General features: G+C 44.1%; 1 long non-coding RNA gene across 1 annotated transcript; it reads right to left on the reverse strand.

Annotated features, from left to right (window-relative positions):
* Window positions 1–5,309: 5,309 nt before the first annotated feature.
* On the reverse strand, window positions 5,310–19,825 carry LOC119459463 (uncharacterized). The gene is made up of 3 exons (XR_005193617.2): window positions 19,658–19,825; window positions 12,239–12,418; window positions 5,310–5,514 (listed from the first exon to the last, which is right to left on the reverse strand). It is a non-coding gene; the product is annotated as an uncharacterized LOC119459463 (long non-coding RNA).
* Between the last annotated feature and the right edge of the window lie 6,974 nt (window positions 19,826–26,799).

Genomic DNA, 26,799 nt, shown 5'->3' on the forward strand with positions numbered 1-26,799 from the left:
ACTGGGAGATCATAAATGGTATCTCAGATCACAACATACCAAAGTGTCAGCTGCCCCTGCAACTGCAACAGCCAAAACTACTGAAGTTATTGTCCCTAATTTTCAAAAAGCAGATGATTCCGCTATATCAACCTATTTAGCGCACGAATATCAAGACTTTTACGAAATGCCAACAATAGTTCTGTTCGCGTCAATGATCTTTGGCTTCATTTCAAGCATATAGTCTCGCACTGCATGCGCCATTACATTTCGAAAAAAAAGCAAAAAATCACAGAAAAACAATCCTTGGATAAACGCGATATAATTCATGTCAAGCGCAGAGTAAAGCGCTTGCGCCGTAACATGAAAGCGAAAGGTGAAAGTGCACGAAAAAAATTGCAACTATTTGGCGCTACCGACGAACTCAAGTTAAAAACTAAGCTCGCGAAGAATGCGTATTTCAATGAAACATTGCCTAACCTTATCAATCCCAACCCTAATCGCTTTTGGAACTTTTTTCGTGCACGCCCTGGAGCGACACCAGATCGTCCACGTGAGGAAAAATTGGCACTCTCTGATAAATTTAACCAACACTTTCACTCCGTCTTTACTAAAAATAACGACACACTTCCGTATTTGCCACCGCCACCACTCCCCACTATTGACACATTATCAATAAACGACTCAGGAATATTTAAGCAGTTACTTGAGCTAGACGTGAAGAAAGCAAACGGTCCCGATAAAAATTCCCAATGAGTTCTTAGAAGGGTTTGCTGAATGTAACAGTAAATATCTTGGCCTTATTTACCGCAAGTCACTTTCGACATCAGACTTACGAGAAGATTGGAAAATTGCTAAAATTGAACCGATTCATAAGTCAGGCGATCCTAATCTACCACTAACAACAGACCAATTTCACTTACCACCACATCATGTAAAATTTTGGAACACATTATTCCCACACTTAACCGCATATTTCGAAGAACATTTTCTAGTAGATGTTCAACACGGTTTTAACGAAGTTTATCGACAGGCACACAGCTAACAAAGGTAGTACACAATCTTGCTTCAAATAGTAATAATCATAATCAAACTGACCTACTTTTACTAGATTTCAGTAAAGCGTTTGATTGTGTGTGCCATAGTAAACTAACTGCCAAAATTGCAGCTGTGATTGGCAATGGACCCATTACTGCATGGATAAAAAACTTCCTATCTCGCCGATAACAATTTGTCGTCATCGAAAACATCCCATCTGCTCCGGTGCCTGTTACATCATGGTGTGCCACAGGGCTCGGTAATAGGTCCGCTATTATTTTTGTTTTTATCAATGACATTACACACCACATTGATTGTGAAATTAAACTCTTTGCAGACGACTGCATAATATACAGAGAAATACGTCACGAGGATCAAGTTCTCAATAACACACTAGCAGAAATAACCGAATAGCGTGACAACTGGCAAATTACCATTAATTAGAAGAAAACGGTTTGTATGACAGTAACGAGAAAAAACACCCATTGCAAATCCCCTACACACTTAACGGCAGCCTCGTAACTAGAGTTCAACAGCATAAGTATCTTGGTTTAACAATAACGTCCGACCTTAACTGGACATCACAAATTAACAACATTACTTCTTGTGCATTACGAAAACTCTTTTTCTCAAAAGGTGGCATGGCACCAACTAACGTCAAACTTTTAACTTACACTACATTTGTGTGAGCTTTCCTTGAGTATGCTAATGTCGTATGGTTCCCGTTCACTAAATCTAATATATCTAAACTGGAAAGCATACAGAGAAAGGCAATTAGGTTTGTCCACCGAAAATACAGGCGCAGTGATTCACCTACTCTTCTCCTAAAATTCAGGGCTTGCAACTTTGGCAGTTTGAGCAAAACGAGCTCGTCCAAAATTTCTGCATCAAATACTACACAAGCGAGTAAAAATAGATGCTTCTGCATACGTTAGCTTTTCTAAATCCCGCATACCTCGTCATAGTCATCCGTATACGCTAAACGAGTTCCTTTGTAATAACGATACTTTTCAGTTTTTCTTTTTCCCCCGTGTTGTTCGCGAGTGGAATAAGCTAGATGCATCTATAACTAACACAGTATCGCAGTACGATTTTGTTAAGTTATTGGAAGATGAAATAAGTAGTTAGGAAAAAACAGTTCTTATGCACATATAATCATCAAAACTCCCACTTTTTGAACTATAGCTAAAAATTTACCTCCATAATTTCTTTCTTCGTTTTTGTAACACTTTCTCTATTTATTAATAGTATTATGTTCTAAATTGCGCATTGAACCTTTTTCATGTATTTACATTTACACTTTTGGATGTTTTTGGCGTTCGTTATATAACACATGCATTGTATGTACAATCATAGGCCCACCTGCTATAGTCTCGATATAAGACTGGCAGTATTGTGAATAAATAAATAAATAAATAAATAAATAAATAAATAATTCTTGAATATGTGAAAAGAGCGACCATCGCTGCATACTTTCTAACTAGTTATGCAAGCACTCCACCAATGAAAGCTGCCTATAAGGTCCGGCGACACTATCACGCCGGAAATGCACATGCGTCATAACATAATGACGCATGTGCTTAAACGCGTTTCATTTGATGTATTACAATAACCCAACTTTTAAAAGTGAACTTCGCTCCCCCGGTCGAACTGTATTCGCGTAACCATAAACACAAAGATAAATGTTCCGTCTTGCCGCATTGTTATCTTGCTGCGTCTTTTTTTTTTTGTCAGGAAAAAGTAGTGATAGGTGACGCCTTCCAACCGGCGTCGCGTAAACTAAAAAGTCACAGGCCTGCGCGGCACACGCAGCACAGTCACAGCGTAAGCTGGTGGAGCGGCTCAAGAGTAGCTCCAATTTGGGTACCACGCACAAGAGGGTCTTCACAGCAGTCATTTCGCCTCGTTTTGACGAGAACGATCTGAACTGTCCTCCCGGCGTCGACGGTGAGCTGCGGCTGGTAATGTTCTCTCTGCACAGCACTCTGCTGAGCCGGACCAAGTCTTACAACTGCAACTTACATCGAGGGCACGCTGCGTTTGCAGGCATCTTAACTAGATGGCGCCACCATACTGACGGAGGCTGGGCATCGCGTTTTTTTTTTTTTTGATTGCGCGCCTCGTCTGAATGGCATCTCGCCGCCTGCGGCTGCTCTCGGTGCGTTTACAGGCGGCTTAAATAGATGGCGTCACCATATTGGCGGAGGCTCGGATCGTCTGCACCTGCTTTAAAGGGGTTTTTCTGGCGTCCGCTAGCTAACACTTGCGTGGCTCAGTGGTAGAGCCCGCTCCCACGCAGCGGGCGTGGGTTCGATCCCAGCGGGAATCGGGTAGTTTTTTCGCATTTCCAGCGATAGCGCTTACGTTAGCCGTACGCCGTCGGCGGCGGTGGCGGCGGACACCATCGCGAACCGAAACGGCTATTGGAATGAGCCTACAACAGCTTACGCTGTAATAATAAGCTGCCTTTAAAGGGGCTTTTGAATGGCCCTTTTTGAGGTCTAGAAGCTCTCGAGTCTAACTCGGGTCGCCGGTCATTCCGCTGGCGCTGCCGCTATACTTTCAGGGATTAAGGTGTTTCATGTCAATAAAAGCGTTTTTTTGTTAACATACCACGTCGCATAAAACGTCACAGGCATTCGCGGCACACCCAGTACAGTCACAGCGTAATTTGGAGGAACGGCTCCTTAGGAGTTCTATTTTCGGCAGCACGCAATGAAGAGTCTTCGCGGCGAAGTCTTTAAGCGTCGTTTTCAGGAGAACGATCTAAACTGTCCACCCAGAATTCACGGTTAGCTACGGCTTGTGCTGCTCTCGGCACAATGGCCTGCTGAGCCCGACGTTGCTTGGTTGTAGCCGCACGCGTAGCTCTGCGATTCGCTTCTTCAGCAGGGCTTCGTACCTAGCGAGGAGACGCCATAAAGCACACCGAAGAGTAAACACAGGTATCGACATTACGTATCGCAAATGTCACATTCGTTGACCCGTGGCTCGATATACGATGATGTTAATGATGATCATGATGAGGAGGATTTATTTTGATCGCCTTTGAAACTGGACGGCGACAAATATTCACTTAGCGTGCTTGATTTAATCAGGTACACCACACATGTTTTTCAATGAAGCATTTTTTATACATCTTCTTACTCTTCTTTTTTCTTCCTCAAAACAATCCAACGATTTTTTAGCCAATCCTCCACAGTGGGTAGTACCCTTGCGATAGCGGTGACGGACACCGGTGGCAGCGGCAGCAGGCAATATCGCCAACCGAAACGGCTATTGTAATGAAACCATAACAGCTTACGGTGTAAAAGGTTCTGGCGTAGAGTACTAAACGCTGCTGATCAGCGACTCGAGCCCATACATTCAGTTCGTGCTTTTCATGAATTTTATTTAGCAATGCAGAACAGTTCAGCAGTTCGGACCGAAAGCAGCGATTCTCCATCTTGAAGACATTGTCAAGTGTTATCGTAGAGCGGTAGGGGTACCCGCCCATTACGATTTCCGTGTGCCATTAACCTCAGTGCAGGCAACTTTGGGGATCCAAATCTAATGCAGAAGCAGAACAGAGACGTGTCAAAAACGAACCAAAGCATGCATGATAACTGTACGAAATATGAAATGGGATTTAGGTATCACCAAATATTTAGTTTATTTATTATGGTAAGGCCAATGATGGAACTGCTATCCAAATCCCTGCTTGCAAGCCCAATCAGAGTTAACGTCACGTGTTCATACTCGCTCGTATTATTTCTTAGAAAGTTTTATGATGATTTACCTCTGCGTTTTGCAGCGCATGTTGGCGTCTCCGGTGTCAGATAACAGCGCGTGGATTGCGAGCCTTCGGCTTCGCTTATTTAATGTTGCGCTCAACTGTATGAGAGCTTGTGTTCAAGCTTAGGTGAAAATATGAAGCCGACGATATGGTGAGGAACGCACATAGTGGGAATCATTGAGAGGCAGAGCATTAACCTTTTTTTGTAGTGCGAACATGATGGCAGTGATCAAAAGTATCATAGAATAGAGCCTCGTTTCAATGGTAGATATCATCACTGTTAATCTGCGTTAGACATTGATCAACTTCTTCTCACGACCTTACATACATCCGATACCACAAGGATAGATTACAACATGATTATACTCGTGTTAGGCCTATGCTTTCTAGGGCAAGTGAACTGACACTATGTGACACTGTTCATTTTTTAGCTGTTTTCCGATCATGCAATTTTTTAACAAGGCGTTGGTATCTCGTTAGTTAAGATATATGATTCGCTTGTTTGAATATGACTTGCGTAGAAATAGTGGCGCACTCACAACTGCATCTCGTGATGCATTGCTCACAAGTGTCGAACCGGTTAGGCACTAGTCCGCAGTACCCATGCTCAAATTGACGGCAGGTGTTGGTTTTGTAATCAAAGTACCATCGCTGCGTTCGGCCGTAACACTTTTCACCGTATCCATTTCGGCTGCAAACATTTTTCCGCATTATTTTCCTGGCTGAAAAAAAGCTTAATTAATATTCAAAATGTTATGCAGTTAGCGTCTTACAGTTAAATATTGTTCAATAACGCCGCACAATATTTAATTTTGGGCAACAGTGGTTGCGGCTGTGCACGAGTACTGATCTTTGTGTTGATCTGTCCAGGTGGCGCATCTAATCTGCACGGTCCACTGGGCAGCACTGTTAGGCAGCTGCATATTCACGGCACGCGCACGTCTTTAAACGACGTCACTGAACTTCAGCTACTGCGTTCGCCATCTACCGGACAAGGCGCTCTACAAAAAGGCCATGGCTTCCCGTTGCGCGTCATTTGGGCAGCAGTGGGTACGGCTGTGTGCAAGTACTGATCCTTTTGTTGCTCTATCCAGCTTCATTGCTTACTTGTACACAATACTGTATTGCATTTGTGCCTGCTTCCACTCTCTTGCATTGATAAATTTGAGCATGCCGACTTGTGCTGAACTAGCAAAGGAATTGCAGGCTCTTCGTGAGGAGGCTGCCGAACTGAAAACTAGTGTAGTGATGTTTTACGACATATCTAAATGTGTCAAAAATTACAATGAGGCGCTGGCCAAAGAAACCAACGTCTTAAGAGATGAAAATTTAAACTTAGTAAAAAATGTCGCAGTTTCGCCCGAAAGGCGAAGCATCGATTGCGATAGCAAATTAGTAGAGAGCTATTCGGAGTAGGGATAGTAGCATAAACTTGGACACACTGGCTTACTAACTGAATTAACAATCGTGGTGTCAGCGCGCACAAGCAAACATGAATAGATGACACTGAATGACCGCAGCCAACGACTGTCAAAACGCTGGCAGCAAGCGCAGGTTCGCGCGGTCTATCACTTCAACGGAAACTGAGCGGCGAATGCACAGCGCATACAAAGGTCAGAGCCGTGTGGAGATAACCGACGGGGCGGACGACCGGCATCCCCGGGCAAAGCGCAAAGGAGAAGTTGTTGGCAGAGAAGAAGCTGCCCCCCCTCCCCCTCTTCCCGTTTTGTTGCTTTCGCGTGGGAGATTGAGTGGCAAGATACGCCTTTGGTGGCGGAGCACAGCGCCGCCCCGCCCCGCCTCCCTCCCTCCCTCCCATACCCCCACGGTCATACGCGCGACGGTCACGTTTGCTTTCCGCCGAGCGTTCGCTCTCCGTGATAACGCGCGGGGGGGTGTCAACCTCTGTGATAGCGCGCGTCCCCCGCGCGCTTTCGCTCGTGCATACGGCGCGCGGCGACGATTTTATCGCCCTTCGAATCTATACGGAACCTCACGGCGACGGCGACGGCTACGCGGACGGCAGAAATCCGGTTGAAGTGTCCATATAATTGCTATCGCAATAACAAATGTGTGATCTCGAACAATATTCGCGAGTCAATAATGTTGAGCTGAAAGGCATCCCCTAGCCAAAAAGCGAAGACTACCTGGCGGTCGTACAAACTATTGGTGAAAAGATTGGTTGTCCAATCGGTAATACACATGTAGACATTGCACGCCGGGTGGCCACGAAAAATGGAAGCCACATATTAGCGCGATTCTGTTCGCGAAATAAGAAACATCTCTTTGCGCAGGCACTGAAAGAGCACACCAGTGAAAGCACCTCTGGACCGAAAATTGTACAATCAAAGCCAGGATGACCGATGACAGCCGTGTGTTTTGAATTGCGTGTGCAGAAGACCTTGGTATATTCCGTTAGGTATGCTGTCGTTTCTCATTTTAAACCGACCGTAACTCACCATGGCTATCTACACGTGCCAACAAACGACAGAGTTGTTATACGAAAAGTCACCAGCGTTATCGTGTCTGCACATAATCATCCGCAGTCTTAGAAAGCACCATTATGATATTGTTGCGTTCCTTCTTTACTTGATCATTCATTCTCTATCACATCTTTGTCTGAAAAGGGGTTATCGGGACATGAAGGAAACTTGTACGGATTGCCAGGTTATCATTATGAATATTGTAATCGCGAATTGTGTCGTGGCGGTGGAAGTGGCATATTTGTAAACTCGTCCTTAACATACAAGCGTCATCTTTATATCCAATTTAACAATATTCCCTGTGAATCTGCTTGGATTGAATTTAACCATAGTGTTATACCAATTAACAGTCGTAACACTATCGTACGTCGCTTCCATTTATCGGTTACCATTATCTTCGTATCCATAATTTTGCAGTTAATAAAGCAACATGCCTAATAACTCGGTAATAGATAATAAGAAGATTGCTATATGTGGTGATATTAGCATTAACATCATCAATCCTGATAGTACATCATTCTTAGAATACACGCACTGTTTATACAGCTTTACTCTTTCTTCGCATATTTTAGCTTCAACTAGGAATTATGTACGGGCCTCCAGTATACTAATAGATCATATATCCAACATTTCATCTGATCACATTGTAGAAGTGGTAGATCATTGCATTACAGACCACAATTCTATTTTTTACACCTTAGGCTTTAAAATTATGAAGAGTAATAATATATTGACAAAGTGGTGATTTCACTCCGTCAAATTTGTGCAGTTTATTCGTGCAGTAGACTGGGCATCGGTGATTAAGGATGATTGCGCAGAAAAGGATTTTGCGTTTTTCTGGGAAACAATAGCTACGTGCATAGAAAACTGCACCACTTATACTACTGTAACGGAGTGGTTTCGTTCACCCAGAAATCTAAGGATTACTAACTCACTGTTAAAGTCTGATAATAACAAAAATAACCTTCATAAGAAATTAAAGTCGCAGCCTTTTAACCCTATAACAACATCCCACTTTCAGAAAATTTCTGCAACGTTATCTTCTTCATTTACGCGCGCTAAGCGCAGTTATTACCGGGATCTTATTGTAAAAGACACAAGCATCTTGACACACTGCTGTAAAATTATAAAAGAGTTTCTGAACAAAAATGATTGCTCAGAGACCCCAAATGAAATAAAGCAAAGCGAATAAATGTATAATGATCCTCTCAGAACTCATTCAGGGAGCATTTGTGCGCATCTACCCATATGCAGCAGCCGGCGTCTCCTTTACCTGATTTAGCTCGATGCAGTCATTCCTTTGTCTGCATTCCACGACTGCAGATGAAGCTCACCAGGTCATCACATCTTTGAGCACTACTAGCGCTGGATTAGACCATATTGATCCATGCAATGTAAAACTAATTCCGCATAAAATATCGTCAGTTTTGGCAGCAATAAAAAAAACTGTTCTCTGCAGGGGTGTTTCCGAGCTGTCTTAAATCAGGTAGAATAGTTCCTGTTTTCAAGAAAGGTGATCAATTTTCATTATTGCATTACAGGCCAATTTTTAACCGTCCTTATTTTGGTAAAGTGATTGAAAAACTATTCCAAACTCGAATAATGCGCTACCTAAATAAATCTAACCTCTTGTCTCCTCAGCAATTCGGATTTCGGCAAGGATATTCAACCGAACTGGCACTTATTACTTTATCTGAAGAAAGCAAGCACGCGATTGACAGAGGTCTAGTTGTGGGCTCTGTAATATTCGGTCTGACGAGGGCCTTCGACACCAGAAACCATCGCATACTACTCGTTAAACCACAAGGATCGTTTGGTACATATGGTTAGAGACTATTTGAGTAACCAGTCTCATATGGTACAGGTTAACGGCCACTTCTCATCATCCAAGCTAATTAACGTAAGAGTCCCATAAGGATCAATTTTAAGCCCAATTTATTATTGCGATAGCAATTATATGGACACTCCAAAGCAGATTTCTGCCGTCGCCGTCGCCGTTGCCGTCGCCGTGAGGTTCCGTATGACGTCAATGGAGATGAAATCGGCGCCGCGCGCCGCCGAACGCTGTATGTGAGAGTGAAAGGGCGCGAGGGACGCGCGCCTTCACGGGGAGTGAACCCACGGCGGAGAACAAACGCGCCTTCTGCGCCGTGCTCCCTTAAGGGCTGTAGAAGTAGGCGTCTCTTTCTTCCTTTACAATCACCATATATGTAGAGCAAACGCGCCTTCTTCCGACGCGCGAAAGGCCGTGGGGTGGAGGGGGAGGGAAGGGAGGCGACGTTTAGCTGCGGCACCAAGTGCCTATTTATATCAGAGGCTCCGGCAACAGTCACCAACGCCGCACGCATTTTGTGCGAACGCGGGCAAAACGCGGACGGCGTCGGCAACAGTTGTGCGTGTTGCCGGTGCTGCGGCATGCCCAAGTTTATACAGCTGATAAAGCTACTATCATTACTCCGTATAGCTCTCTACCAATTTGCTATCGCAATTGATGCTTCGCCTTTCAGGTGAAACTGCGACAATTTTTTTGGTGTTTATTAATGACCTATCCACTATTCTTGCTAAGACCAAGTGCGTAATTTACGCTGATAACACCACCATCTTTACATCCAGTAAATAAATTGCCACACTCCAGTCTAACCTTAGCACCGATTTAAACAATATTACTTTATGGTGCCAAAATAATCATGTGCAGAATAATCCCACTAAAACCATATTTATGGTGTTCCATTCCCCGCGAAATTCAATCAACGTCCCACGTTGTGTTCACATTGGTGATCACGTCATGCAGGTTTCGAGCGAGGCGCGGTTTCTCGGTGTTATCTTAGGTACTGAACTAAAATTTCATGGACACACCCGATCACTTGTGAAAATTATTGCATTCGGTATCCACATTATCGTCAAGACAATAACTTACTGTCCACCTCACATCGTACGACCTTTGTATTTTGCCTATATTCATAGCCATCTTTCGTATTGTGTATCGTCATGGGCCAATACGTACTTTACGCATATTGAAAGTCTGCAGCAACTTCATAACCAAGGTATGAGACTAATGACTTTCACCTCATTGAGTTGTCCTGCAGGTGGCTGTTCTCTAAACTTAGCATTCTCCAGTTACGACTATTATTCTGTAAGAGACTATCCATAATTGCATATAAGCTCAACACACGACATCGTAAATGAATGTATTGCTGTTCAACACATTACCAACAACAACAGTGCCCGGTTTTCCCTTGCGTAATTATCTTCATTTGCCTGCCATAAGGACGAAAACGGCAAGTTCCAGCCCTCTTCTCTGGCATAGCAATATGGAATTCATTACCTTATAAGCAAAATCATCACACAACGTTCATACATTCACCGCGCGCACCAAGAAATATTTCATTCAGGAATTAACCAAAACATCTGAATACATAATTAATTATCAATGTTTGTCATGTTGCTGTACACCATGTTGCTGTATGAGTAATTAATAATATTGATAATGAAACAACTTTGGTCTCCGATGTCCGATTGATTATTTTTGTTATTCGTTATTATTCGCCTTGTTCACATCCTTTTGATTACTTTTCAATTTTTCTCAATAATTACCATTGCAATTACCTTATATATCCAATTACCTGTTATAATAATCAACGTACCTAATTTAATTCACATGACCGAACTTTTTTAATGTTTTGGTTTATAATCGTATTTACGCAATCTTAGGAGGTCCCCCTGGCAGTATTTGTTTCTTTAACTCTGGGACCTCCTGCTGTAATACTACCACAATGTAACTCCAATATGATTGTTGCAATAAACTTGACTTCACTTGAAAGACTGTGAATGTCGAAAAGCCGCATTGCCATCCCAGCCTAAATAACATGCAATTGTGTGGAAACGGTTAGTTTTGTAATTCGTCTGAAGTGAGACGCGTACGAAGACAAAGTGAAGTCAGCAAACGTTGCTTTTAGCCTTGCTGCGATAGCGTTCGTTGTTAGATAGCACAACTATGTTTTTCGAGCAGAAAACCTTCTCTGGTGATCAAGGAGGGCACGCCACGTCTGGCGTCGATCTTAGCTTTTCGGACTTCGGCTGGTATACTGTAGTGTCCGGATTAGTACGTCCGATTGGACATTTTTCGCATCTCTTTATTCTCCAACACTGAAGAAATTAACTCCAACACCAACTTCAGTGTCATGAAAGGCAGAGGGTGGCTGAGAAGCCACCGCAAGACAGGTAAAGACGAAAGAAAGCCCTCCCCACCCCCGATTACTTCCTTTCACTTAGACGATTGCCTGCATGCTTCTCGGCACCTTAAACAATTGTAATTTCATGCACAGGCGGATTCTCAATGGCTAGCATAAAAAGGGGCCGCTGTATGGATAATTGAAGGCCTCTTAAATAGCAGAAACACCATAGTAACGACTAACATTGCGACGCAAGTCACCCTAAAGAACTGAAAACCGTGTTTATGCTCACACATATGGAAGATCGGGCGTTTCTTTCTTTTTTGCAAGGTGATCAGACTCATTGACATCAGCGACAAAGAGTTGCAAAAGATGATTTTACAGTCAAATTCATTCATTCACGTCGCTTCGGCCGCCCGACAAGCGTTAAGCTGCTTTTATGAGGGAGATACCCTACCTGCTCATGTTAAGGTGGGCTATGTAAGACATAATAATAACCATAATAATAACCTTTATAAAAACCACTTCACGCCAGTAAATGTCGGAAATTGAGCTTTATCATCCTGCCTCATTGGTGTCCTAATAAGCTCCTTCTCACATGTTTACCAAGTCACCCAAAAAAGATCAAAGAGGTTTAATATATTCGATATGTTGTACAATGTTAACATTGTGAACATATTGTCTAGTGTTTCGCAATATGTTATATATATATATATATATATATATAATATATATTAAATGAAGGCATTTCAAAAATTTTCGCAATTCACTAGGAAAGTTCAAGTACTTACGCAGGCAGTACCACTGGCACCATCCTTCTCCAGAGAATCTGTTTTTGCTTTCACCGCAACCTGAATAGTAAAACATCTTACAGTTCCTTATTCCCGGGTCATAGTACCAAGACGCAATGCGTCCTTTGCAGGTCCCATATGACGGAGGTAGAAGACAATACTCAGACTTCCATCTTCCATCTGCCGAAAAAAAAGCACACTTCGCAAGCTTTAAGGCTATAACGTATGTGATCATGCAGCATTTTGTCTTTACTTTAAAGATGACTTCCCAATAGATTCGGTGGCAAATGTAATTCCTATATTGAACCTTTTTACAGGAAGCAGACGTTCATTTCCCCGTAAAGTACCATTTTGAGAGTAACACGAAACTACCAAAAATGCGCTAACTCTAGAAGAACAACTGAAGTCCCCATATTTCTTAATTACGGAATCAAAGACGGTCGCTTCTATGCCGCTTTGAATACATCCCTGAGCCTGGACTGATGGAAAAGTTTGAACTGTACTTTGTGTAAGCCTGCGACAAAATACCATTGTGTTTCCTGTGTCGATTTCCTTGGAAACAAATTTTAACGCAGTGCAATACACACTACGCTATAGATATACGCACTATTGTACTTCGTTTTTGTGTCGCTTATCAAAGACTTACTCAAGCCGAAATATTCTTACTCCAGAAGCATGTCTTTATTTTACCGAATCAGCATGTCTTTGGCGAAAGAGATTGCATCACGCGTCAAACTTTTTTCTTGTCTTTCAAAGAGCTCGAAGCCTAAATTGAAGTCATTGTCTCTGTAAATATCAATAATTTTGCCACTCCAACGCCTATACGCCTATGGCGTTGGAGTGGCAATGTCAGTGTTGCAATGTCGGTATTGCAGTGAATGAGAGCATTCTTAGTGGAGTATTGTTTTACAAAGATTATTGTTCTGTGTATGTTTCAAAACCTTCCTGCCTAACAAAAACCTTCAGCAGTACAACTGCATTCTGTGTCAAACTAATGTTTTCTACAGGCGTAATAACTTCGGCCCTATGCAGTAAATATGTAATAAAATGGTCTGTATCATGCACTGCGTTACGCGCCTTGGTGCAATAGACAGACATTCCCCTAAATTCGCCCAAGCATACTTTTCGCTACAGTGAATCCTTCGTATTTGAACTTGTGATCGTTATTATAGATATTTATATTAGCAGTCATCTATTTTCATTGCATGTGAGGTAGAAATATCAAGAACTAATGCTACTAGTATACTTTTAGGACATTTTTAGGGCAAAATGCAAAGCCATGTGCTATCTACGCAACGTCAAAAAAGGTGTAACAAGATAATGCGATAATGCTGCTTTAGAACATTTGACAGATAATGAGGGAAGCTTGCACTTGTGGCGCAAGGTTGAAGAAACAGCGTAGCTGGCGATCGACCAAGGTATATGAAGTTTTGCGAAGTTTTTGCTATGTATTACTATATTATGCCAAGATTTTACCGAGCTTTGTTATTAATTGCTATGTTATGCTAAGATTTTAACGAAGTTTTGCCATGTAATGCTATGTTATGCCATGATTTTTTGATCCAAGTATTCCAATGTATTGCCTAGCCGTACATGGGCCCACACGAATCAGGGTTCTAATTAGGGAGGTGCGAGGCTGGTGGAGAAGATTGGTCGACCCCCAACTACGCTGTTTCTTCAGCCTTGCACCAATAGTGCAAGCTGCCCTCATTCTTTTAGGCGGCGTAAACGGTGTGCTTGGCGCAGAGACACTAGGCAATGTGCCGCAGTCGCGGCGTCACTGACCTTTATAGGAAGGCAGCGAACGAAGCGGGGCGCATTGACGTCATGGCTTGTTATTGCGATAGCAATTATATGGACACTCCAAGCGCATTTTTGCCGTCGCTGTCGTCGTCGCAGTGAGGTTCCGTATATAGTCCAACAGCGATAAAATCGTCGGCGCGCCGAGCGCTGTGTGTGCGAGGACAAGAGTGCGAGGGTGCGCCGGGAACCGCAGAATAATCTCTCGCACGGTCTCCGTTTACACGCGAGGCAAGGGGAGGAGGCGACACAGACGGGGGGGAAGGGTGCGTTCGGCTCCTGCGGCTGCTGCTCACGAAACTACCTTGAAAGCAAACTGCAAAGGGGCCAAACTGAATTCGCCGAATGCCGGCCGGTAGCTTCTTATGCGCTTCGCTTTCGACGGTTAGCTCGCGTTGACACGACTGCCAGCGCGAAGGTCAATTTGCTCGCTGCCGCTGGCGCGTTTTCTCACTCCAGCGTTTTCACGAGTTTCCGCGGTCATCGAGCGAGATGTGTTGATGTTTACCTGTGCGCGCGTGACACCGTGCTTATTTATTTCGTTAGTCAGCGAACATTTACAACTTTATATGTCCGATAAATATACTATTGTTACTTCGCATAGATGTCCATTAATTTGCTATCGCAATCGATGCTTCGCCTTTCGGGCGTAACTACAACTTTCTTTTTCTCCGCCTACACGGCTGTGGCAGCTTGGCGATGTACGCGGAGTGGCGGTGCAGCGTGGCAATTGAATCATATTCAATTTGGAGTATGATTCAGCCTAATGCGACGTTGGGCTACTTGGTTCATGTTTGAAATGTGGTTCTGGCGCAACAACACTAAGAGGAAAGAAGAAAGGACAGAAAGAGCGCCAACTTGCAGCTGAATTTATTACATAGAAACACCCATATTTTATACAAGCAGGATTGACATGCGCAGAAACAACAAGTGTCCTGCACGTGTACAAGAAGGTTTTTATTGCGATAGCAATTATATGGACACTTCAACCGAATTTCTGCCGTCGGCGTCGCCGTCGCCGGGAGGTTTCCTATAGATAAAATCTTCGCCGCGCGCCGTATGCCCGAGCGGAAGCGTGCGGGGACGCGCGCTATCACGGAGAGCCAACGCACTCAATCTCCCACGCGCAAGCAAGAAAGCGGGAAGCCAGCGCCGGAGGGAGCGGACGGGGGGGGGGGGGGGGGGCACTTCTACTCTGCCAACAACCGCGCTCGTCGCTCGCTCGCACCGTCGCTTATCTCCACACGGCTCTGACCTTTATGCGCCATGCATTCGCCGCTCAGTTTCCGTTGAAGCGATAGACCGCACGCACCTTCGCCCGCATGCGGCGTATGCGCTTGCTGCCAGCGTTTTGGCAGTCGTTGTCTGCAGTCATTCAGTGTTATCTATTCATGTTTGTTTGTGCGCGCTCACACCACGCTTGTTCAATCAGTTAGGAATAGTCGGGCCACATTTTCCAACGCACGCTACACATGCAATGCTGCCCGGGTCGGCAGTGCAGCGCTACAGGTGTGTCCCTTCGCACGCGCTGCCCACGGGAAGCGCTTCTCATCAACACCACCGTTTCACACGCGCCTTCTCGTGGTCATCGAGTCTCTCTTCATGTCGGTCTACTTACGCCGCAGCACACCTGCTTACTTAATCAGCTCATGTTTACTACAGTTCATATTGCTACCAAAGCCGCTCACCTTACTTCGTACGACATTGCCGTGTTGCTATCGCATTCATTGCTTCGCCCTTAGGGCGAAACTGTGACATTTTTTTCTTTACAAATCACCATAGTGAATCTAAAAATTGGTACTCATTATTGTGCAATGAGACCGACCTGACAGTGACACAAGCATCATCTATTTTTATGAAAAACGGTTCCAGCAATCCGCGTGCCAGCGTTCGCCGACTCTTACCTAGTAGAGGCGTGTCCCCAAACTGTGGCTCGCAGCCACATGAAGCACAATGAAAGGGAAAGCGCGAAACGGTACCGTTTCTGGTGAATAATTTGTGCTTTCTTCATCGGCCGTTAGCGCAACGTCCAGCAAGGTCGATCCACATAGGACGCGAAGCTTCGGGCGAAAAGCGGTTCAGAACCAATTGTCACCAACATCAGCAAGGGTGGTTATGGGAGCAGCGATTGAAGCGCGACTATGTTTGGAGGGAATAAACAATGGGAAAGAAAAGGGCATTTTTTAATTAAAGCGACACGCAGTTATGTTCATTCAACAAAAATAAAATTCCTAATCCATTTTATATACGCATGGCGAGAAGATACAACTCTATTTTACTTGATCATTATCAATAAATACCTTTTTTCAGCGCCCACCGTGAGAGCCCCCATCGATATAGCGGCGGGCGTTGACGCCGCTATCACTTGCAATACAATGCCGCTCTGGGAGTGCGTGGAAAGGCGCGCTCGTAAAGTTCACCTGTTACAATACGCCCCCCTCACATGTTGTGTTGTTTTGAAAGTCGATGTTTGTCTGAATTAGGTGACGCGGGTAGTTTTATTGTTTCTTAACCGGTGCAGTCAAAAGTAGTGAGTTGCTACCGTCAGATACTTGTTTACTTTAGTTGTTTTCGTGCGACAGTGCTGGCCGACGGGCTTGGTGTCCGACGAACGAACGAGCACTCTACGCAATCTGCGCCCAAAGCGTTCGTCGGCCTCCAAAGAAAGTATGTTATGTGCAGCGATGCGATTTCGACACCCGTACGGCTGACATTTTCCTGCATCGCTTTTCGTACTGAAAGCTCGGAACGCCCATCAAGTCGAATGGCGGGGCATTTGAATATACAGATCTAATGGCAGGCCTCCGAAAACAAATTTCGCGCCTATGAGAACAGAATGACGTCACTTCTGTTTTTAACGGATATGACGTCAAATTACTATTCTTCCGCCGGAAGTGTTCTCTTCTGACACAGATGGCGCTAAGCCCCATGAACCGCCGATAAGCCGCCATGTTTTGAACGTATGGGCTTCTATGGAAGCTTCGCTAACAGGTGTATTTACATTGCGTACAGTTTGGCCGACATTAAATTCCCTAGATTTCCTGCTCATTTTTAAAGTAGCGACATCTACTCCGTCGGCCACCATTATCTTCCTAGATAGCATGCGACGGTCAACGACCGCTGCTATCTACGCTGCTCACAGCAGCGTCCCAGTGAATGCGGGTGAACAGCGTTAGGAAGAACATGGCTGCTGGAATGAGCGCCGCCCAATGAGATTCATCGGTGGTACTTCAAAGCTTGTCGCTACTTAAAGAAAGCAAAAAAATATATCTAGGAACTTTAGCCGATATATGCTGGGCCACAATCCAGAAGCATATCATAGACCTTTCCGACAGCACAGCGCCGAAAAGGATTGGTGTGCTCCTTTGTGCACGCAGGCTTGGCCCTTTGAGAGGTAATGCGGGCGCAGAGCCTCGACAGCTTATTAGGCGCAGAGAAAACCCCAGGCACGCCATGCCGATTCGCAACTTTTATTGCGATAGCAATTAATGGACACTCAAAAGCAGATTTCTGCCGTCGGCGTCGCCGTCGCCGTCGCCGTCGCCGTCGCCGTCGGCGTCGCCGTGAGGTTCCGTATGACGTCAATGGAGATGAAATCGTCGCCGAGAGATAAGTGGTTCTTGAGGGAAAGGGAAAGGTTGGCGCTATCTTCTGCAGCCCTTGAGGGAGCACGGCTCAGCGCCAGCGTCGCCGCGGGCCGAACGCTGTATCTGCGAGTGAAAGGGCGCGAGGGACGCGCGCTTTCACGGGGAGTGAACGCACGGCGGAGAACAAACGCGCGTTCTGCGCTGTGCTCCCTTAAGGGCTGCAGAAGTAGGCGTCTCTTTCCTCCTCTACAATCACCATATATGTAGAGCAAACGTGCCTTCTTCCGACGCACGAAAGGCCGTGGGGGGGAGGGGGAGGGAAGGGAGGCGACGTTTACCTGCGGCACCAAGTGCCTATTTATATCAGAGGCTCCGGCAACAGTCACCAACGCCGCACGCATTTTGAGCGAACGCGGGCAAAACGCCGACGGCGTCGACAACAGTTCTGCGTGTTGCCGGTGCTGCTGCATGTCCAAGTTTATACAGCTGATAAAGCTGCTATCATTACTCCGTATAGCTAGCTCTCTTCAAATTTGCTATCGCAATTGATGCTTCGCCTTTCAGGTGAAACTGCGACAACTTTTTTTCAGGTTGTGCGAGACCTTGCGCATATACGGCACAACTTGCGGTCTTTTCTTCTTTCTCTGCTGCTGACGGGGCGCTCTGCTAACGCCCTTCAACCTCGGGAACAGCATCTCGGACACACTGATAAGGACCGAAGAAGGGAAGCCGGTAGCAGCCAGCCGCGATTATTGCAAGTGAGAGCTCTCTTCCATCGTGTGCTCACATGACTTCATCAGCGCAGATCGAAAACACATCATCGTTGTAGTCTTTTTGACAGGTTAAGAGTTCACGGAATCTAACGGGAGTAAATCTTTTCGCGCTAGGCGTCTATATTGCCAGCAAACCTGTCGCTCGCCTAGAGTCAAGTCACACAGGTGTCTAAAAACTGCAGGTGCAGGTGATAATAAGCTTTCCGAGGCTCTGCGCCCGCATTGGCTCTCAAATGACCAAGCCTGCGTGCACAAAGGACCACACCAAGCCTTTTCTGCGCTGTGCTGTCGGCACGGTCTACGAGATATCTCTGGATTGCGGCCGACCGATTAGGAGAGCACAAATTATCGATGAAAAACGGTACAGTTTCGCGCTTGCCCTTGCGTTGAGCTTCGTGGGGCTGCGAGTCGCAGTTTAGGGACACGCGTCTACTAGGTAAGAGTCGGGGAATGCTGGCACGCGAATTGCTGGAGGCGCTTTTCATAAAGAATAAGGATGATGCTTGTGTCAGTGTCCCGTCGGTCTTATTGCACAATAATGAGCAGCAATTTTTAGATTCACTATGCTGACTTGTAAAAAAAAAACTTTTTTTTTGCACACGTGCAGTACACTTGTTGGTTCTGCACATGTCAATCATGTTTGTATAAAATATGAGTGTTTCTATGTAATAATTCCAGTTGCAAGTTTGTGCTCTTTTTGTCCCTTTTGCTTACCTCTTAGAATTGTGGCACCAGAACCACATTTCAAACATTTGGAATATGATACTGAACTAATGCTGTCAAGTGCGTAGGTATAGTATAGAGTTTTCGCTATTTTGAACAAAACATATATTTGTGGTTGGCGTTGTTTAGTAGAGAAAATCATGGGCAAGATGACGGAACGATTCTACTTCGCATATTTCTGCTTTCGTACTTCAATACTGGCTCGAGCGGCGCTCACCCTATGCTATCGTGTGGATTGGTGGGGCTCGCGTGGCTGAAGGTCTCAAAAAAAAAAAGATTCGAGCGAAAGGAATCGTTGGATTCTAAATTATCACTTTTAAATGACGCAATCCGTCATCTGAATATTATCATCAATGAATGTAGGAGGTGTAAAGACAACTAATAATAATAATAATATTAGACGAACGTGTTTTACATGACTGCATCAATGTCTTATCCCTGTAACGGATTTCTCAGGAGAAAAAAGAGAAACAAGCTTGATATTACAGAATAGACTATGCAAATCCATGAGAGAGTTGGTGAAAAACTCTACGTACCGCTCACATCAAATCTGATGACGAGAAGCAAAAGCACACACTTCAGTGCCAGCCATCGTACCAATCTCCACAAACGAAGATGAGCGGTACCTGTATACGCATGAGCGCTTCTGCAGCTCGATATCGTTGAAGTAAAGTTTGTGCGTCTGCTAACTCGGCCTTTATTTGAATGTTTCATTGCGGGAAAGCTCCACTTTCTGCCACGAAGCGAAGTGACTGTGCCCGCAATTGTTACAGTCGTGTGTGATGCATGGATTGCTGGGCACATATTTTGCTTTTGCTCCGGTTCTACTTTCACGCTCACTGCGGCGACTTGCAAGGCTTTCTGTGTCCTCTAGAAAAATATACACCGCAATTTCTCAGCTATAATTCAAGCTGCTTTCGCGTTCTTCTGCTACTGTATTAATACGCCGACCAGCACGAGTTCCCCGCTCACATTTGCAGCTGGATGAAATACAGCGGAAGAAACTTGCAAACTGACTGCCTGCATAGATTTTAGTTTGACAGCAAGGCGGTTTGAAGGTCGCATAGTCAAGGTAATTCCTCAGTAGCCCATTACGTTAATCACAAATGATTTCTTGTGGAAATTCGCAAATTCTTCGTTGCAAACGAATACGCAATGGTGCTGTCGAGGGAAATAAAGTTCAATCTTAACATGAATGAGCAGCTCAAAAAATTGATGTTGTGCTTGGTCAATCGACAAAGTATGATCTGCAGATATTTTGATGACATGATACAAATTACCAGCACAATTTGAGAAGTTAAGGTACAATTATTTATTATTTCACTTGTACATTACTAAATCGGTGAATGGTATTCTGGAAAATGCATTTGTTTACTACCGTGTCATTTCATTTCATTGCATTGCATTAATGTTTTGCACTTGCTTTCATGCATTGCTTATTGCATTGCACTGCTGGATTGCTGCATTGCTTTGCTATGCGAGGCATTGCTATTCTGCATTGCTATGGTGCTGCATTGCTTTGAATTACGTATTGGATTACATTGCTTATTGTATTGCATTTAAGCTAATTGCATAAATTTCTGAAAGTGCCCAAGAACAGCTTTTCGCCTTAGTATTACTGCTCTTGAGTTACACAAAGAACACATAACAAAACCGAAAACAGAGAAGTCTAATGGTACAAGATGTAACGAAAATTGAAATAAATTAAAGACAAAGGTCACATAACGAGCAAATACAAAAGCTGAAAATATCAAGATCATAATGCAAGGTATTTTTGTTGTGTTACAACACGTGTAATAGGGTTAAAGGTGCAAGCTCAATTGACGTCGAAAATGCTGGGATTACGCAATTTTGCGCGGGGCACGCCGACCGTTACAGCCGACAATGTCCACGGACAGAAGTCGTTGTAAATTAGTTTATACATGAATAAGCAAGCACGATATTTTCTCCTTATTTCTAGGGCCTAATATTAAAGATGCGCAGTACACGTTCATAGGCATAAACTACGCGGCGTCCTAAAAATTGGTCGTACAGTGATACGAATGAAACTTCACTGAACACATTCACTTCTTGCCACATTGGTAAAATTGATAAAGTTCCATAAAACGGAACTCCAACTTCAAGAGAACGCATTCGACATTCCTAAACTTTTTTGTCATTCCTTATATCAGAACTAACTTTCTGTATGGTGCTTTAACAATTCATAAAACATGTTCTTCGAAAATTAGTCGGGAATCAACGAAAATTCCAAAGTCGCGCTCTTTTCAAAGGAATGTTATCAAGTGAGTATTGGTATAGTAAAGTGGACATTTTACGAGTAAATTATTCAACAAGTGCCTTAGTGGGATCAACAAGCAACACGTTTGAGGTGCACTGTTTACAGTGCACCTCATTCACCACGATCACCGCAATAACAAGCACCCCAATCACCACGATAACAAAGGGTGAGCACCGCTCAAACCAATATTGAAGTACGAAAGCAGAAATATGCGAAGTAGAATCATTCTGTCATCCTGCCTATGATTTGCTAAACTAAACAACGCCAACCGCAAATATATGGTTCGTTCAAAATAGCGAAAACTCTATACTATCCCAATTTACACTTTCCTGTAATTATTCACAATCCTGTGCTGATTCTATTTCAGGGTAACATTTATATCCTCAGCGCACAAAAGGAGATGGAAATGAACGCACACATTTCTCAGGATTATTAAAAAAGATATTGAAAATAGTATTAGAGAATCCCCTTAGCCACAGCAATATACCCGGGTAAGCACCAGCATTATACTGCGGTTAGCAACAGCACTAAACTGCGGTTAGAAATAGCGAGGCCCGCATCGTAAACACAAGAAAAATGTTTGTCTGCACTGACATACTATGAACAAAACCATGTTGGCATATATTAGGCTTATGCCTAAAGAAAAACGGCAGATGTGTAAACAGCTAATTTAAACACTTTTGCAAACGGAGACACGAGAGACATGCGGCGAGTTTGAAACCCTACCTTCCTCAAACGCATTATTCTATTTGATGAAATACGGCATACGGCAGTGCTTTCTTTGTTCAGGGCAAAATAGAAGCTTCGAGCCTTATAACCGTGAGTATGCATGTAGATAAGTAAAACAGATGCCTCTCTGCGCAATACACAATGTAGCTCTCATCGTTGTGGGCAAATAGTGTACTGGCTAACTTGTTTCCTTTTCTACCAGTGAACTTGCTTCATTATTCATGCCTTTTGTTTTTGTAGAATTGCTGTACAAAATTGCACAAGGGCATTACTGTTGAAATGAAGACACTACAGTTCAACTCTTTCAAATATGCTGTTCTTCCTTTCCTACATTTGGGAGATTGAAAGTACCGCCACGACACCCAAGCGTTGCATTATGACGGATGCTGCAACCCACATAAGTTATGTTAGAGTGTCCAGTAATTGTATTCTTCAGGTCGGCATGGTGCCAGGCTTACGTCCGACATCAACGACTCCGCGTAAGCGTTAAGGCACAAACGTTTGCAAATGCATATTCACACGCTAAGAGATTTTCTTGAACAAAGCATGTTAGAACTAGTGAAATTCCAAGGCTATTGCATTACACTCAAATAAACACCGTTAAGCTTTTGAGTGTCTTCGGAAATTTAGGCGTCAGAAAACTAGAAATCCTGTGACGGTACGTCTTACCAACATAATATTGCCTTCCCATGTTTCAGAAGATTAAAGCTAATCTTCTTGCTTTAGTGCTCTTGAGTAGCTGACAAATTGGAGGGTAAGCACTTGATTAGTGCAAACGTCCATTCACAATGTGCATGTAGATCTTCAAGGGCTTGCATCAAGCCTTTAGCGTGAAGCGCCCATCTTTATTGTTGCACATCTTCCAGATATCGCAGTTAAGGTTCAGCTGATAACAAGGGAGTACAGCGGATTTCACGATGCTCACAGGAATAGAAATTAGACCCAATTTCTCACTGTGATATACAGAAAGAAACAGAGCAGAGTCAGTTTGTTTTGATACTTAGCGTCGGGCCGCACCACAATGTCATGTTTTTAAACTTTCAAGACGCCCAACTTTCAAAGCCTTGAAACTTCGCTACATGGTAGCGATTGTCCCGATATAGTGACGGGATGTAGTGTCCACTGAGGCCGGGTGCGCTTAAGTGTTTTGAGTGCAAATCGGCAGGCGCAGTCTTCTTCCGTCGTGCAGTAGCCAATAGTCGCGGCACAACATAGCGTCTTACCATCCACTTGCCTCCCTTCGGTCTTTAAAAGAAACGGGCTTGGATAAGCGGCTGTGACAGTGATGTCACGTACCACGCAAGAGTGACGGACTGTGACTGAAGATGTGTGTGCTGTGCTGTGTGCTGTCTCTCTCTCTCCTCCTCATCTTTCATTCCCCCTCATCCCGCTCCCATGTGTAGTGTAGCAAACCGGTTGTGCTGAACTGGTTAACCTCCCTGCCGTTCCTTGTCCACTCTTTCCTTCCTTCCTTGCCTCCCTTGCGCTATAGCGCTATAGGATATCAGGTATGAGCGCAACTGCTGCAATGTGCGTAATGAGACCAGTTCAAAGTGCACCTACAGCAGGCGATATATGTTGGTGTAGAGAGAAAGGGGAAGATAAGTCCTATTTTTTCTGGGTTTTTTTTTTTTTTTTGAGCGGCGCGAATAGCGCCGATGCAGAAAGGTAATACGCCGCAATATTGCGAAAATTATTCCAGAGAAGCAGACACATCTGTAATATGTTCGGTACGGAGCTGACAATTACCCAGGGCCGCATAATGATGTTATTAATGAGAGGGGCCTAGCGTGCCTTTGAGTTCGTAAATAGACAGCAGCATCCGGTTGTAGAAGTTGCGGGAGTGGGTAGTGGTGTCTTGTACAAACGCAAGCTTTAGTGGCCAGAAAAGTTTAAAAAAGGCTCCTGGGCTGTGTCCTTAAATTAGCTTCATTTCAAGAAACTACGCAGATTCTACTTTTGTTTTTCGGAGGCCCGTGAAATACTCAACAGGATTCCTTAGATTTTCATAAAAGCTCCTGGCAATGATAGCAGCCACACACGGTTGGAAAACGTGGCAGATAGCAAAGCTTTTGATTATTTCCAAAAGATTCAACATCTAGGACCTGCACCCGCAAACAAGAAGTGTCATGTCAGCCTCTAGCACCCGCCATTTATCGCAATAAGGTTTGCATCTACATTACGTTGTTAGCAACAAGCGACTTACATTATGGGCGTAGTGGCAGAAGTCGCCACAAGGCAATGTCACGGAAACCTAAGCTCGGGCATCTGTATGGATGCATTGTACAAAATCGCAATGGTGGTCAATTACTAAATGTGCATGTGTACAGACGATGTCATCACTGTCTTTACCTGTATCCTACAGGTTGCGTGTGGTGGAAATTGCTGACAATTGACTTGTATATTATGATAAAGCTGATGCTATGTCTCGAGACGACAGGTCACTAACCTAACGAGTCTAGCGAGAATAAGCAGAGGAGCGGATGGGGTAAATTTAGTATCAGGTACAATCATTTAAAGCGAACAGAAAGTGACTGGAAAAGCAAAAGCATTTTCAGATGTTATTGTCATTACAAATATAGAAATAATGACGCAAAGGGGAATGACAGAGAACCCGAATGCAATTTGCCGCACGCGGGAGCCAAATCCACATCTTCCACAGAACGCGTGTGGTGCTAATCATTAGTCTTCCTCGGTGGCCTTCCTCCCATCAACTTTCTTTGGCATTTGTTAAAGTGCCTATAGATTATATCATAGCAATGTTAGCAAGCGCCACAGGTGCCTTGGCACTAGATGTATGTCATTCTCTCAACATCAGTCGTCATAGAGTATGCAAACTAGATGGCATGTGCGGCACTCTACATATGTATTCTAATTTCCAATATGGTTAATTGACGTTTTCCACCTAGTTGCCGCCTGCAAATTAGAAAACTAAAATCAAAACTTGAAGCTTTGTAGTTATATTCGGTATTTTATAGTTTATAGGGCCGCAAGAGCGAGAATAGCTCACATGATCTACGCCTGAGTCGTTATCGTTTTTTATGCTGTAGTCAATTTTTGTGTGACGCCAAGCGATTCAGTTATTTTAACATGAGAGCTGACACGGCGATGTAGAGAGCATGCCATCTAAAGTTACGGCAATCCAAACCATTGAAATGGCGAATCGCCTCTGTGTTACCATAATGAGAGCTCATCGACGGCGGCTAGGCCTTTACGCCACAACAGTGTGATCCTGTTTCCAGGATACTGCCGAGAGAAAGCAGGGATCTTGACAGTGAATCTTCAGGTGTTTTCAGGATACTGCCGAGATAAGGCATGGATCTAGACAGCAAGTCTTCAGGTGAGCTAAAGGGACGGTGAACTATGAAACACCATTCACTTTTCGTAAAGGGAGCAAACGGAGCAGAAGTAGCCACGAGTTTGGGGTTTGGCAGGCGCGCGGTACGCCACCCAGTCCATCTGGGCAATGCCTTGTCCTCTTGCTTTCACTCCCTAAAAAGTGTGTGGTAAGCCTAGGCATAAGCCGCAGCTTCTGTGGAGAAATTCCAGCCACAAATATGACTGCAGGTGAAAGAACTCCATAGGAGAAGGCAGTATGCAATAGCGGCAATATTCAGCAACGTAGAACCTCGTGTTGTGGCAGAATGTTGCCTATGGTAGATCTGACAGCATGAAAGGGAAATATATGGGACGGTGATATACCTGATGTGTGCCCAGCTGATGTTAAAGTTTAAGATACTGCCCGTTGAGTTCCTACGTATTTATTATAGAGCGTGCGCATCCGCCAACTCCAGAGGAACACTGAAACAAATGCCGACGCTCAATGCTTAAGATATACTAGTCTTCACTTTAGTATCATAGGCTGGAGGGTACTTGTATGTGTCATAGCTTCACACGGCACCATTTCTTTGTCTTTGCAGCGTAGCTCTTGGTAGCTACTTTGTTTCGCTGCATGCGACAGAGCTGCTAGTGGCGTACAGCCTGCGTAGAACATGCTATCGGCTATGAATATTTCGGACAGGCTGCAAGATCGAGCCACCGGCGTCATATTCACATTGTTCTATATACGGCTTGCCTGTTGCTGAGGCCGTAAATTCATACATTCGGTGAGCAGTTTTATGAAGGATAACTTGTTAGAGTACACGCATTATTTATGGTCAGCACTTATAGTTAACTTTAGAAAAGTATTATCAATACCACAACGCTAACCCGGATCATATTCTAATTGAAGTTTACTATGATACTAGGTAAATTTAAACAATGTTTCAATGGTCAGTTGAGTCATAACTGGAGCACCGACTCAACCGCCATATGCAGCTATCAAACTCACTGATGTTCCCAATGTGTAGTTGCACTCAATATGTTCTACAAAAAGGATATCACTGTGCCAGCCGTAGCCGCGGTAGCCGTTTTACATCCCCGAACCACGCACTGTTGGTGCCAATCAACTATGATATCATGAAACAGGATTGTTAAATTAAAACTCGTAATATATTTTCTAATATATTGTGCTATGGGCTGAGAGTAGTAGTAAATTATAATTAAAATAGAGGGCATAGCCTTGCATACCTTTTTAGCGATTCTGTTAATTTGCGATTGATGCCACGTACAAAGATCGCCAGCCGTTCTTTGCAAACTGCCATACTCATTAAGTCAATCCTTATAAATCAG

The sequence above is a fragment of the Dermacentor silvarum genome, chromosome 7 (genome assembly GCF_013339745.2).
Source record: "Dermacentor silvarum isolate Dsil-2018 chromosome 7, BIME_Dsil_1.4, whole genome shotgun sequence".
Taxonomy (NCBI): Eukaryota; Metazoa; Arthropoda; class Arachnida; order Ixodida; family Ixodidae; genus Dermacentor; species Dermacentor silvarum.